We start from the raw sequence: 12613 nt of genomic DNA, 5'->3' as shown, positions 1-12613 counted from the left end.
TAATGTAAGTGTTTCAGCATTTGCCTCTATGGGAGTTATTTGAACCATTCTTAGCCTCTACCATGAAAAGATGGCGAAAATAACGGAGAATGTGCTAACAGTAGAAGTTGGAGGTGTGCCACTACACCACAAATTAGCTACTGATATTTCTGTGTTTTTATTTTCAACAATGCTCAGATGATTCAACTTTGGCAATTTTGGTACAATTTCCTTATGCCAAAGCTAATGTTTACTGTTTGAATCATTAAAAATAACTGAGGTTGCATAACTTTAACGTCTTCTCCATGGATGAATAGTTCAAAATGGTTTGACTAATGACATTGCTTGCTCCACAGGTACCTAGATTGTATTGTGGTTGCTGAGATGCAGGAATTGGCTTCTTTGATATGGTTTTCTTCCATTTTGTATGCTTCACACAGAGATCAACCCTCTACATTGCATCCAAAGGTCAACTCGGAAGTGGAACGATAGGGTTTATCGTCCATTGCTAACTTCCCTCTGTTATCTTATTTCTGGATACAATTAGACAACTGTCCTGATGAAGATACATACTTGCTTTTTGGTTAATTGACATTTATGATATATTTGATTTATGCTTTCCAAGCTAGCTTGCTTGCATAATGGCCTTTTGCTTATATCATGTGTGTGTGTGGTCATGTTCTCTGTTTCTGTTTCATTATGTTTCCATGTTGTATTATGCCAGGAGATTTGACGTCTTATTTCTGCTTATTTATATTTTGTGTGCGGTTTTTTTGTTGAATTTTTATCTGATTTTGGCTAATAAATGTTGAATTACACATGCCTTCCTGGTGCTATTTATTACTGCATAGCCAGCGTTTTGACCAGCAATGACAGGAATGCCATGCATGCATGTTTCAGTTCAATACTGATATATATAGTTAAAAAAGGTGTGCCTAGGCTTTAGGTGATAGCAAAATGGCTAGTGCTTAATGTTCAGTTTGGTCAGAAAAGTGCAAGGCGGGGAAAAAACACACAATTAACGCCTAGTTTTTTTTTGAACTTTGTTGATATATTGAACGACCACTCGAAAGGGAACATAGAGCATTTCCACGCAGGTATGGCAAGTTTACTTCATGGGGACCACTGCCTACTAGGCACTCGCTCTAGTTTATACGGAGTAGTTCAAGTCCTTCGATTTCCTCTATTCCTGACAATACCGTTGCTGACACTATTCAGTTGATCAATTTATGTATGTGTTGATCATGACATTGATTCGCCACCAGAATCAGCTTCCTCCCTGGCAGCACTCTGACGCGATCAGGAGATTGTTGTTTCCCTCCAATTCTACCAGCCAAATCATGAAGCCTTTCAGCTCCATTTCTGATCCTTGCCTGATCTCCATTGTCGATGCCGTCAAGGATTTCGTGGAGATATTGCTCTCTCAAGCCACGAGCAATGCATCTTGTTTAAACAACACACAATTCTTCAGCCAAAGAATCTCTACTTCTAATGAAGCAGTTGGTAGTCTCGCTTCCAGGTTTTTTTTAGTCCCACCTCTTCTGGTTTATTTTCGTCCTAAAAAAACCTACGAAAAAAACCTAAAAAGAAATCCCCGGCTCGCACGAAAAAAAATCCTCGAGCCTCCAGATGCCTTCGCCACCAGCCCCCCACCTCCTCCCCGGCTTCCGGCGCTGCCCGCCCCCATCTCCTCCCCCGATCCCGGCGTCACCGCACCCACCTTCTCCCTCACTCCCGGCACCGCCCCGCCCCCACCTTCTCCCTCACTCCCGGCGCCGCCCCGACCTCCAACCTCCCTGGATCCCGGCTCCCGACGCCGCCCGCCCCCCATCTCCTCCCCCGATCTCGGCGTCACCCCGCCGTAGACTCCCTTTTCCTCCTTGCGGCCTTGCCACCGCCACCCTATGCCCTAGCCGCGCCGCCATCTGCTCCGCTCGTGCCCCGACGCCTCAGCCACGTCCGCCGCCGCCAACTCCGGTCCCTATTCATCTGCCGCGTCAGGTTGGCCACAACGAGGAGATGAACGCCATCGCGTCTTCCCATCGACCTCCGGGGCAGCACGTCATCTACCTCAATCAAGACAATGGCGCCGCCTCAGGCCGATTCCCCTCGCCGGGAGGTGCGTGCCGACGCATCCCTGTCACTTCTTGACCCTGCTCTCTTCCTGATCAGGATATCGCCGCCTCGTGGGCTCGGTCCTCTCCGTCCATCGACTCCTCAACAAGTTGACCTTATCCTCCTTCATGTTCTACTGGTGGTGCTACAACCGGTTCCTTTCAGGGTATGTGCACTACGGCGAAGCTGATGAACTGGGGTGTCTGGTGCAGCGTCATCACTTTTGCATTGTCGAGGTACTCCGCTCTCTTACCCAACTGAACAAACTGCATCATGTACACCTGCAAATGGCGCATTGTCTCGTTTAGCATGGTGGTTGGTCTGAACTGTAACTGAGACCAGATCATGATGCCATGAAACTTTATGCTAAGATATTTGACTGAAAGAGCTCCCGAATGAAAGGACAAACACTGGGAAGTTGGAAACTTTACGTGAAGAAGGTATAAAATTCATTCAATTCAGCTCCCGACCACTAAGTAGCAAGTTAGTAATAATTAAACAGGGTGATTAGGTGTATGTACGCATGGTTTTGCTTCAGTTTGTTGTTGGTGACCGGTGGCAGCGGTGCCACTGCCAACATATATGCATTAATGCATGTTTGCAAATCGCAGCGGTTAGGGAGGGAGGGAGGTGTTCTAATTGACAAGGCAGTTTTCAGAAGTTTGTTCTTCAGAAACTTGAAAAGATTAGGTCTAAATCTCCGCAAAAGTTAGGTTTAAATAATTAAGCATCACTTCTCCGGCCATTGGTGGCAAAACTTGCTTTGTTCGACTACCTTATTCAGGGTCTATGGGTACGAAAGAAAGAGACCATTGGTTCGACAGTTGCTGCGGAGTAAACATTGGTTCAACGCATGGGCGATTAGCTAGCAATTTTATTTCCCTTAATTAGGTACAAAAGAAAGTGAAAGACATAAAGGAGTTTGCTTTGTCTCTAATTCCGCCACTCATGCACACATGATTAGCTCATATGTGTATGTGATTAACTGATTAGCAGTTTAGCACACACGGACATTTTTGCTTCTCTGGTTGAGTACTAGCATAGTGATGGTGCCCATTTATCTTGGCTAGAAATAGTTAGATAATTTTATTCAAACGTATAAGTATATAGTACTAAATTTCTCGCACATAGGGTTCACCTTTTTTCTCATCAAATTACCTTTATGTTGCATTAAAATTGTGGAAAGCATCCGATGCATAGGCAATTAAGAATCCCGACAGTTTTGAAACCTTTCTTTGTGTACCATCATAATTCTCTTCAGCACGCATGAGCTAGAGCATAATAACCTGTCAAAGATTTAGGTAAGCCAGTCGGGGACTCGATTCATTGATTTTTTTGTGGGGACTTAATTTATTGATGCAATCAATATCTTGTAGGAGTACTTATTTACACCAAGATTCTTCTTCTCGCAGAGGGGGAGGGGGGGGGGGAGGGTTCTTGCAAGCAAAGTTTGCTTCTTGCACTACCGAAGAAAGATGTTGCATGGTGTAGCAATTGGATGATGTGCTCATGATTGATCTTGCTTGGACAGAACAAAGAATTCATGTTTAACTCCACTCATATATAGATACCCATCTTATTTGTTCAAGCTATCCTTCAATACTAAGCTCTGTCATCCTATTTTTTTTACAATCTTATGATATTCTTTTTCTTCTTTCCGTTTGCTTAACATTATACTCTCTGTATATATGCATGTCAAGTTTGATGTGTTTTAAAATTGACTAAGAGTAGCAAAATTGTTTTATGTGTACCTTTACTAAGAGTAGCAGTTCCTGAAGAAAAAGAATGGTCAGCCACCATTGTCAGCAAGGACGACTAAGAAGGTACTTGTTAGTTCAGTAAATGAGTTTATTCACATAACTATTCAGATAAATGTCCACTGTACTATCAGAGGAATAGTTGCCCACTTAAGATTGGTCACATGGTTTTATTGTTCTCGATCTCTTGAAATACTAAAGGATAGTTCTGTAATGGAAATGTTGTTCTCTAGCATGCACGTTAGTTCTATAAGGTGTTCATCCGGTGTTTAACTTCTGAATAGTGATGGGAAAGTTTTCAAATTTTATAGCATGCCTTGGGATTTGATTACCCCTTGGAATTGTTCTTTATTGAAAAAAAATATGCATATCTGATCATGCTTGGGCAAAACTCAGTAGCTTATAATATGCGTCTTTATCTAACATCTGACCCACATGGCTTCCTGGTTGTTGGTTTAGTAGTATCCTCCTTGGCAAAGAAGAAACATATTGTGTGATTAATTGCTTTGATGCTAAAATTCTCTGCCTTATTTGTTCTTGACCTGCATGTTCCATGTGTTTCCACGAAATCATAATGGTAGAGATGCGCTTGCAAGCTTAGTTAACGCAGACGTCGTGTAGTGATCAATAAATCTTGTCAGAAGCTGTAGGGTGCTCAAAGTAACGAGCTTGCTGCTGCTTCAAGGCTGGAAGCCACATTCAAATTCTACCATACTACCAGTCCTGATGTAGCTAAGCTTTTCCGCATTGACGATGAAGCCAAGCGTACCCCTGTAGTCTTGCTGAAGAAAGAGGAGAACTTGGCCGTATAAGGTATTTTCATCACTAACTTGCTTCACCTTCCAGCAGCTGCATTTTCCTTTCATGTATGTTAGATGATTTGGCCTATGAATTTGATATAAACATATGGTGCATTGTGCTGACAACGAGTTCAGAGCAACAAAGGAGGGGGGCGGCGACTGCAACAGTGATTTGGCGTACCTGTTGCACATCTCTCACAATTGTTTAAAAGGAATGCAGAATCTTTAATATATACATCGGCTTTCAGTTATAGAAAAAAAGGAGGGGCGGCGACTGCAACAGCGATAGAACGGCAGCCAGTATGCCTGAGCCAACATGCCACTGTTCTTTCTTTGTTCTGTATAATTAACAACTGGTCACAAAGTAACAATAAAATTTCATCATGTCCGGAGTGCATAATCAACTCAAATTATTTTGCCGTGCTTGTAGATCGAAACATGTGACTCCAGTAATAAGAATTCTCTTTGATTTGATTTTGATGAAGACTATAAATTTAAATTCCTCCCCACTATAACTCTACTGAATACCATCCCCACAAAAAAAAAACTCTACTGAATAACATTGATTTGCCAGTGTTTAGGATTATATATCATGCAGAAATCTTCACTGCCCCTGGTTATATATAATATTAACAAAAGAACCATCTGCTGCTGATTCAATTAATCCAAAAGACCCTAATCTGAGGCTACATCTACGAGTAATTACAAGGTGAGGTGGCTGCCCTTCATTGGATATTAATGCGCCGTGGGGCCTACCCCCCCAAATTGAGGGGGGCAATTTTGATTAGGAGACGAAGGAGCCCGTAAGATTAAGTAGCAATTGTTTGTAGGTCTAGCATTTTTCACAAGATTATGTTGAATCTCTGCTAAAAACGTTCGGCATTGATGTATATGTTGAGTACAGTAGTGAAGTTAAAGATGCAAGAACTGAAATAGATCCACCACAATAGAGCTGACGAATGAAAGTCTGGTACTTCATTTTTCTCCCCTTTGTTGGTTTGACAAGTGACTTTGTAGATTTGTTTAGTTAACACTATGTTAACACTGGATGCTATTTCCAGGAGTTAAACCAAGTCATTCTAAGGATGCTTCATCTGGAGAAGTCAATGATCCGATGATGAGGCTAAACAACAACTTGATTAAATCCTCGGCCATGTTTGGACCCAACCGGCGGAATGTTGTTACCCCCACTGTTTGGCCCCAAGCGAGGCTGCAAGTGCATGCTGCACGAGGATGTAGGAGCCGCGCCTCAACCTGGTAGGATGCGATTGGCCCGCCGAAATTGACAACACTGCCGCTGCCGCTGTTCCTGCCCAAGCGAGGATGAAGGTGGACGTGGCCACCCCCAAGGATGTAGGGGTCGTGCCCCAACCGGCGAGGGCACGGTAGGTTGCTCCGAAACTGGCGAGGACACGGGAGTAGTACTGCAGCCTGAGTGTTTTTCCTAATTTCTTTAGGTATGTGAGGTCTATTTAATGTTCACATATATGCTGAAAATTTGACACCTAAGTACCAGCAGTGGAGTTGTATGAAATTTCTTGCGAGGTATGCCATTCATTTTAGTACTGATGACTAATTCCCAGGAGAGTACCAATGGTGAAATTTTCAGGCCTAAGTACTATATGAGATTCTCATTGCTGGCAATCTTCATGACCTATCAAAAGGAGGGTATATACACGAGGAGTTTCTCAATGTTGTACATGTAGGCTGTGGCCTGTGTATAGCAGAAATAAAACCTATATGTTTATTCTTCTCCTGTACATCCGATTCATGTCCCATGGTCCAGTAGGGGTCAGTTATGTGCTTAAATGTTAGGAAGCCATCATCTTCCAAAGCATATTCAGTTACCTACTAAAACATATGTTGTTCCTTTGTGTGACCGGTAAATTTTGTGTAAAAACACGCGTACAATAGAAGCTGTAGAACCTGCATTGGACCATGCTCATTTGCACTGTCCATTTTTTCCAAAGTAATAATACTTTCCAGATTTCTATGCATTAAGAAATATGACCCGGTGTGCTATTACATTTCCTGGAATTGAACGCTACATTTCCTGCAAATATATAGTTATCTTTTTTTTGTTCTAGGAAGGTACCATATACATCTTATGAAATTCTCCTTTGCCTTCCAGATCAACCACATAGGCATCTTTTTAACAACCAGAGGAACTCGCTTTACAATAAAAACAAATTTGTCTCAGGGGGTATTGTCTTATTTCTCCTGTAAGCAAATGAAAAATGTGATGAACTTAACAGCTCTCTATCCTTTTTCTCTTATTCATGGTGTGTTTTCCCCTTTTGTACATGTAACAATGGTGAACTTAGAATTGGTGTAAGGAGTCACTAGCTATTCTACTTAAAAAATGTGGCCATCTTGAAAGCTTTAAGACAATACTCACACCATGTGATTCCTTGAAATATCGAAGTGTTTTTCACATCTTTTACAATCAAAGATTTGTTAATTAATCATATTATTTATATTCATAAGTAGTATAAACTTGATATATTATGATGCTGACAAGGAGGTTATTGGTGCTCATTAAAATAGCAGAAGGAAATAACCTTGCCTATATTTGTTGGTTTTTATATTTAGCCTTTCAACTCAACTGAAAATTTTATTTATACAATATTTACTCACTTACCTCATATTTTTGCAGGCGATCTGGAATGACTATGGGTGTTAATGAAGTAGTTCCTGTTAGGTGAACCGCTCAAAATGGAGAAGCATGCTTGTAGCTTTTCAGTTGATTGTATTAAGCATTTAATCTCTTAGCAATTCAGAACGTCAATATCTCCGGGCTGCCTTGCAATATTTTAGAAAATTGTTTTTTTTCAAACATTTTATATTGCCTTACCTTGAATTAGGCTTATAATGCCACTGATGAGACTTGAAAGTTCTTGCAGTGTACTAAGGCCCACTCTCACATTTAGGTTTATTCACTCTTAAATTTCTATATTGAGAACTGAAATGCATTTTTTTTCTTCCTACTTTCTCCACATATAGAGAGAGAGGGAGAGAGGGAGGGGGAGGGAGAAGGAGAGAGAGTAAGTAGGCTTCTCCTTTATGTCATGGTAACTAACACACATTTTCTTTTGAGTCTTATGTGGGCTCTTTTTGAGTCGGTACACCAAATCCGAAGCTACACAAATCAAATAAAAGAAAAAAAAATCATCAATAGATTTATCATATTTAAAAAATGCAAATAAAAGCTTGTAATTTTTTTTAAAACAATATATATTGTTTTTTCATCTGTTATTGCCTATCTTTTTTTTTTGAGAATCTATTGGCTATATTTTTAACCATGAAAAATTTGACGTGCAACCAGTACAAAATCTAAAATGCCCGTGGCAACGCACGGGCAGTCTACTAGTTAATACTAAGTATTGAAGTTGCTTGTTTGACCAATTCACTCAGATCAATCCACCATTAGTTATTGACCAATCTTTCATCATGGTTCTAACACTAAAGTGACCGTTTACGTCAAATTATAGCACCATCGGTGTAATTGACTCGAATTTAAACCGTGCGCTGCGTACGTCCTTGACTCCTTGTTGTTAAGGTAGCTGCCTTGGATTGGATCCACCCACGAAACGGATCGGCGTCGATGGACGCTCGTCTGTTCCCTAGCCTTCCTTGGGGCTCGTCACTGCCTACTACTCCCTCCGCTAGATACATCCATTTCCGCGACAAGTAATTTCAAACGGAGGGAGTACTTCCCTGTGGATGCCATCCGACGGATCAGCGCTTTGGCGCTCCTCACCGCATGCTACCTCCCTCGCCTTGCAGTCGTCACCGTCTCTTGCGCCTTGGGCTTCGCCGTGTGCAGCCAGGTAACTGAGTACTTCCCTTGTCTTGCCGTCGTCCCCTTCTCCTACATCACGGCCGATCGATCGATCATGCAGATGTTGCGGTGCAGGGACGACACCGTCGTCGGGTTTAGGCTGACGGTCTGCTGCGCCGCGCTCCAGGTGGCCGCAGCGGCGCTGTCGCTGCTGCTCCCATACCGCCGCCACCGGATGCGCCTTGCCCTCGGCTCCCTCGCTGCCGCGGTCGCCATCACCAGCCGCTGTCTGTTTGCCAGCGTCATCTCCCTCGACTCCGGCGACCCAGGACTAGCACATCTGCTCTGGCTCATCGGCTGGATCCTCTGCGCCTCGGGCCTCTTCTTTACGAAAAAGGGTTTTCCCCCGCTTTATATTATAAAGCAACATCACCAAGCATCCAACAGCAAGTCAAGTTCAGGTTCAAGTTCAAGGAGAGAGGAAGGAGGAGAAATCTCAAATAGCATCTGGGGCACAACATAACAAGCCCCGAACATAATAAGAAAATAGGTGCTAATCCGGCTCCGGAGGAGGTGGCGGGGGTGGCGGCGCTAACGCCGAGGCAGTGGAGCGAAGACCCGTGATGATGGCATTGATGATGTCCCGGTCACGCCGCTTGCTAAGCGGTCTCCATAGCTGTAAGAAGCCACACATTTTCTTGATTGCATCAGTCACACGACAAGGAATCACGTGTTTCAATGACTAATTTATTGCGGGTGCACCAAAGGGTCCATGCGAGGGTACCCATAGCCACCCAGTGGAAGACATGTCTAGGGTTGGGGAGCCTAAGGATCTCCCCAAACATGTCCAGAAGGTTGTCGTGGCACCAATCCCCACCAACAACTTCCCGGAAGCAACTCCAAAGGAATCGAGCCGCCGGACACGGGAAGAAAATGTGGTGGGAGTCCTCCGGGACAGTGCATATGGGGCAAAGTCCGTCCTCAGGACCATTACGCTTACGCACCTCCGTGCCCGAAGGCATACGGTCGCGTACCCATTGCCAAAGGAAAATGTGGATCTTCATAGGTAGCTTAATCTCCCATATCACCGAGAGCTCAATAGGCCCAGGAGTGGGCGCAATAGCCTGATACAAGGACTTTGTGGAGAACCTGCCATTGGGCTCAAGGCGTAAGTCAGGGAGTCAGGCTCAAGGGAGGGGGTGTGTAAGGCAATGCACTCAAGCAGCTCCTCCCATTGTGCCTGCTCCACTGCCCCAAAGGTATGCCGGAAGGCAATAGAGCTTAGGTTATCTAATGCCACGCCCACAGTAAGCTGTGGGCGGGTGCAGATAGAGAATAAAGCGTAAAACCGCTCTGCAAAGGGTCTGGTTCTGGACCATCTATCTATCCAGAATAAGGTACCGGAACCAGTGCCCACATTAATCGAGGTCCCAATACGCATAATCGGCATTAGTTGGATAGTCGATTGCCAAAACTAGGAACCTCCAGTTCCAGTGGCGAAGGCTAGGGGCTGCCCACGCTGGTATTTTGCGCGGATAATATCCAGTCATAGCCCACCTTCACCGGTCTCAATACGCCAAAGCCACTTGGATAGGAGGGCAATATTCACCCTTTTAGATGAAATTACCCCAAATCCGCCCTGATCCTTGGGTTTGCATATCCCAGACCATTTAACCATGTGGTACTTCTGTCTATCACCCTCCCCAGCCCAGAAGAATCTGGATAGGTATTTGGTAATCTCATGATGAAGGGATTCATGAAGGCTATAGAATCCCATAATATACATCAAGAGGCTAATAAGGAAGGAGTTCATCAGAACCACTCGCACGGCTTTGGAGATCCACCTTCCCTGCTAAGGCTCCATCCGAGGTTGGAGCTTGGAGATTATTGGGCGGAGATCTTTCTCCTGCAGACGGGTATCACTAATTGGCATGCTGAGGTAAGTTGTTGGGAAAGATCCCAAGCGACAGTTCAAGCGGTTGGCAATTCGCTGAACGTCCTCCTCAGAGTACCCAAGAATCATCACCTCGCTTTTAGCGAAGTTAATTGTGAGCCCCGACATCTCCTGAAAGCAGAGAAGGAGGAATTTAAGGTGTCCTCGTCTGAACCTTCCACCATCATGATGGTGTCGTCCGCATACTGGAGGTGATTCAAACCCCCATCTCCGATGTATTTACCTCAACATTTTATTATGTCAAGCAGCCATTTATTGCTGCACCATTCAGACCTTGACGTTCTTGCAAGCCTCTAGTGAAAAATCGTAGAAGGCCATGCTTGCACAAGATAAAATAACCTCAAAGTTTTGAAAAGATGCATGAGCCTTCCGCCACAATTGATGGAAAATGCAAGACCGTTGAGCACACAACTGAGAAGACACCCATTGCAAGGCGGAACATTGAACCGTTGCTTCATCAAAGGATATAGTACAAAAAAGGGAGTTGAGAACAGATATAAGGAACATTAATTAAAACATGCTTGAAACCACCAATCCCGTTGTCGCCACAAAACCAAGTCAAAGCGTGAGATGACAATTTGCGTGATCAAGAACTATGAATCCACGAAACTGAGACACGTCGTGCCTCGGCTTGCCCATGTCAATAGCTAAGCCCACAAACCGAGGGTGACACAATGAGCCAGCCGGGATGCTAGATGTATTGACTTGGTTCGATTTAGTAGCATTTACCTTTTCATTTGCCATACTATTTTGAAGCACCTTTTCTTAAATAAAAAAAATCTATTTTGAAGCAAGCTTGCCTGCTTGATGATATTTGCTTACATTTTTATGTGTGTCTTGCTCACTTTTCCGTCCGTTCTTACATAAAGTGGTCGGCCGCTGCAAAATAAAGCATTTTTTTCCAATAGTAAAAGAACATTTTTTTCCATATTGAAAAAAAAAGTGTCGCTTCCAGCAATGATCAGATGAAATTTGAGATACATCAAATTAGATTTACCTGATCCTATGCAATGCAGGTGTAAGTCACCCTTGGAGTGTACTACTGTATGTACCACGCAGAAGGTGGTTGTAAACTTGTAATCCTATTACCCAAAGAATAAAACTCCCTTTATCCTCGCAAAAAAAAACCCCGAAGAAGTTTAGTTAATCAGTGATTGTATAAACTACTGTAGCATAGTGATGAAATCTTCTGATTTTAAACTGGAAACACCACCAATTCCCTCGGTAGTGGAGTACAAAATTCCGCTGCATGGTTGATTTCCGTCGGGAGACATAGTTGTGTTCGTGGGCTCTTTCTTCCAGTGGGCTGAATTTCATTCGGTATTCTAACCTATAAGGATCCTGGGCAACTTGCACCAGGGAGCTCCCCCGATTTGCAGCTTGGTTGGCTGTTCGATGGAGCTATTTTCGGTCAGCTGTGTAGTGTGAGCAGAGGGCAATATTCCCGGTGGAATGGCTATGCAGTTCTGGTAACTTCGTACTAGGAAGTTGTACAATGAAATTTAGCTGGCTGTACCTATGCTTTTTGTTCAATCTAATAATTTCTTCAATTTGGCACCATGAGCAACTAATGCATTATACTGAACACTTGAGTAAAGTGATAACATTAAATTTATCGTAAAAACTCCTTTCACCATGAACTACAGTCTTTATTTTTACTAATATATTATCATTAGAAGTAGTGGTCAAGCTATTGTATTCGATGCTGTCCAGTGTTAAAAATGACATATATTTTGGACCAAAGGGAGCATTAAGATGGTGTACAATCCCTTGCTTGAGGCTTCTATGACATGAATTTGATTAATTCAATTAGTTAGTGACCAGCTTCCTCCAGGTGCTATTACAGAACAGTTAGCATATTTTGATTTGCAATTATTCTAGAGGCCTCCTTGGTTCAATAGAACAGGAATTGGAAGACAAGGGGTATAGTGGAGATGAATGAGGAGATAAAAATAGACAAATAAGAAAAATTCTTTTATTAGATGCGTGTACATGTCTAAAAATTAGAGGGTCTGTCTAGGGCACATCTAAGTAACTCAATCAAGCATAAAAAGTAAAAGAAAAGAAAAGAAAATACCCACATGAATCTTCATGTGATGTCAGAAAACACTACCCTTCAGTCAGCGGATGCAAGCGCAGCATCCGCCACTTCCGTAGCCATCGGATCAATCCTGATCGAGCGCTCATGCTGACCACAAGTCAGTCCCGCAGCCAGTTTTTTTCCTGT

This window comes from Triticum urartu, chromosome 6 (assembly GCF_003073215.2).
Source record: "Triticum urartu cultivar G1812 chromosome 6, Tu2.1, whole genome shotgun sequence".
NCBI lineage: Eukaryota > Viridiplantae > Streptophyta > Magnoliopsida > Poales > Poaceae > Triticum > Triticum urartu.
This window is presented reverse-complemented; position numbering follows the sequence as displayed.